At 36.2% G+C, this 3,711-nt stretch overlaps 1 pseudogene; it reads left to right on the plus strand.

Moving 5' to 3' along the window:
* The first annotated feature begins 684 nt into the window (after positions 1-684).
* On the plus strand, positions 685-2,857 carry LOC113343228 (annotated as a pseudogene).
* The last annotated feature ends 854 nt before the right edge of the window (positions 2,858-3,711 follow it).

Genomic DNA, 3,711 nt, shown 5'->3' on the forward strand with positions numbered 1-3,711 from the left:
TCCCAAGGTTACTCTACTAATTAAACTCAATTAACTATTTTGAACATCAAATGGATGAACTTTGAACATCTTGATCATTAGAAAATGATACCTTTTCCATAATCCAACGGCTTCAGTCCTCAGTCATATCTAACTAATTTAGTTTAGTTTAGAATTGATTCTATCAAGTTTTCTTAAGTTAAAGTAATTAACAAGCAACCAGGCTTGTTTGTCAAACACAACATAGTCTTCCATATTATATGCATGCATATACGTATATACCTAGCTAACAAGCTACTACAAGAGTTGGCTGTCTTTGAGCTTCAATTATAATGTACGTAAACGGCCCTTACTATCGTTTTTCGTTGACCTAATCTTTTTTCACCAATATTATTCCATATAAGAAGCACTTCTCCTGGTTCTTAGTGCTTCATCACATGCTCATTGTTTGTTTCTTCAATTTCTTCTCTCTGCGACATTACCTTTTCTCCTGATTCAATCAAAGTTTATTCCTCTCTTAATTATAGCTTCTTCGCCTCCATCGAGGAAAACAAATTAATTAACCAGGCACATTGTACTATAAATAAAAAAAATTACATCGCATTAATGGCATCCTCGACGACTATAAGTTTTACTCATTGCTCATCTTTCTTTGCAAGAGATATTTTCTTTTGGTTTCATATCATAACAATAACTACTTTGCTCATGGCTCGCACTACTCGTGCCGGTCCTTCTAATTTTACTACAGCAATTCTGATCAGAGTTGATCAATCTGGTGCTGGTGATTTCAAGAAGATTCAAGATGCTATTGATTCAGTTCCTTCTAATAACACTGATCAGCTTTATTTCATTTGGGTAAAGCCAGGAACTTACAGGTATGTTCATGGTCTTTTCGTTCATGCTCTTCAGAATATTTTCAATGTTTTAGTGTTAGAAAACTTAATTCATAGGTCTAAGTAGTGAACATACGAATTTTAGAATTTCAGTTGCAGAGAATCGGGTGAAGAATTTCAAAATCCGTAAAAAAAACAAGAATAACAGAGTAAACAGAACAGAAGTGAAAAAAACCTAATAGACGGACGAAGAAGACGAATAACGGGTCGGGTATAGATACCTGATCCATTAGCCTATAGTCATCCAAGTACCCAACCAAACTTGCGGGCCACCACCGTTTCAGCCCATTTCACCTTCCACTTAACAATTTTAGAACTAGTTAAAACAAGATTCGCAGTCCAACGTTAGAAAATGATTATCATCCTTGAACAAGTTTGACGAATCTCTGAAATTAGGAACCATTATTAGATGATTTTAGTCCCTGTGGTTCTTTTCTTAATTTCTCCATATGTTTCTCTGTATATCTCTCTCCCCATACTTAAAAATATTCAGGCGGAGTGCTCAAGGTCTTTGAGGGAATTGAGTGTTCGTATTCACGTGAAAAAACAAAGAACACACTTGTTAATGATGCATGCATTTTTGTAACACGTTAAATAAAATACTTAAAACTGCATCCATTTTCTTGATGTCTAGTTATCTAGTATTTGTATCTCATTTTGCGAATGTGTCTGGATCGCAGTGAAAAGCTTGTAGTTCCAAGTGATAAACCATACATAACACTGAGTGGTACCAATCCAGCAACAACCATAGTCACATGGCAAGATGGTGGAGACATTTACACATCTCCAACTCTCACTGTTTTGGCTTCTGATTTTGTAGCAAGACTAATCACAATTCAGGTACTAAAAACATTTTTCCCAGATATAGTTAATAAGTTAACTGGTCCGTATATTTCTATCTTGTTTCGTTATTAATTGTTGATTATCGTGTCGGCTTATTATGATCGGTTGAACAGAATACTTTTGGAAACAGTGGGAAAGCGGTAGCACTGAGGGTAGCAGGGGATAAAGCCGCGTTCTATGGATGCAGATTCACATCATACCAAGATACTCTTCTTGATGATAGAGGTGGTCATTACTTCAGTAACTGTTACATTGAAGGTGCCACCGATTTCATATTCGGAAATGGAGCTTCTCTTTATGAAGTAAGCATTTTTACCATAAATATGTTGATACGATTTTTTTTTATTTTTTTTTCGACAAAATATTTTTTTTTATTTGGCAACTAATATGGTTAGCACTCTTCTGGATGTATATATAGAAATGTCGTATCCATTCAGTTGCGGAGGGAATGGGGATTATAACAGCACAGGGTAGAGCATCACCACTGGATAAGACGGGCTTTGTATTCTTGGGCTGCAAGATTACTGCCCTCAATGGAACAAGTCTAGTGTTGGGAAGGCCATGGGGTCCTTATGCTAGGGTTCTTTTTGCTCTCACGTACATGTCTAGTGCCGTCGTTCCTCAGGGTTGGGACGATTGGGGTGACCAAACTCGACAAAGGTACCCTTCCCTATGCTAGGGTTCTTTTTTCTCCTCATATATATATATTAAATCAAGACGATTAGCTTATTGCGTCGAAAATTAACGGTTGATAAACATTTCTTTTTTGGTGACAGTACGGTGTTTTTCGCTCAACACAAGTGTTGGGGACCAGGTGCAAGTACCTCAGCGAGGGTTGGATGGTCGAAAGTGCTCTAACAGATGATGAAGCAGCACCATACTTGACGAAAGGCATTATTGGTGGCCGAGATTGGATCAGGCCCTTGCCAACTCAATTTAGAAAAGCTGGTTCAACTACGCTAATCAGAAGTCTTTTTTAATTCTTTAAATTGATCTATCTGTTTATCGTTGTATTATATTACGATTTATCCCCATTTATCTGTTTTTTTAATTGATTTGATGATGCCTAAGCGCATATTGTTTTAAACTACTGTATGGGTGATTCTGTATGTATAAAATTTGGTTCTTAAAACCGATCTATATATTGTCCATTAGAGATGCTTAAAAGGACAATATATAGATCGGTTTTATAGCCCAAGTGACAGTTACCTAGTTAGCAATTGGACGAATCATTTGCCAATTATTCTTTAAAGAGTAGCAATTTGACGAATCATTTGCAATTCCAATACTTAGAATTTATGAGCTTCCCGAACTATTCGCGATTTTACATTCCGAATTGTGAAAACTACAGGGAGACCCATTCTCCCTGATGTTTCTACTGTGAAACCCACGCTCCCAAAATTACAGGCGTGCATCCAAATTTTGGAAGAAAATTATTCTCAAACCCAAAATATATAAAATTCTGTTTCTGTCTTTTTATTTTCTTCTTCTTCGTCTTTTTTTCTTCTTCTTCTTCTGCACTATACCTAGATCTCAGAAAAAGGGAGAGATTCGATTGATTTCGAGAACAAATTCATGCCTAAATTCGATTGATCTCAACAGCAGCATCAAATCGTCTTCTTCTTCGAATTAACGACGAACACTCTTACTACCGATTCTCTTCATTACAATTTAAATTCACTACTGTTATTAATGGTAGCAGCAAAAATCCCAAAATCGGTTTGTAGAACACGGTTTGGTCATCATAGATTTATGATCAAAACTTGTTTTCAATGAAGATTTTGAAATGAATTTCAGATTTTTATGAAACTCTCAGCCGTGAATTGAGTTGGAGTAAGCAATACTGGATGAGTTGTGAAGAAGGTTTAATTGCAGATGATGGTGTAAATACATGAAAGAAGATGATGGTGCAAATACATGATTTTGACCAAGAGCCCCCGAATAACTGAAAGATAATGGTTTGCGTGGGAGTCAATGAAACATGAAAGAAGATGAT

Source organism: Papaver somniferum, unplaced genomic scaffold (genome assembly GCF_003573695.1).
Source record: "Papaver somniferum cultivar HN1 unplaced genomic scaffold, ASM357369v1 unplaced-scaffold_57, whole genome shotgun sequence".
Taxonomy (NCBI): domain Eukaryota; kingdom Viridiplantae; phylum Streptophyta; class Magnoliopsida; order Ranunculales; family Papaveraceae; genus Papaver; species Papaver somniferum.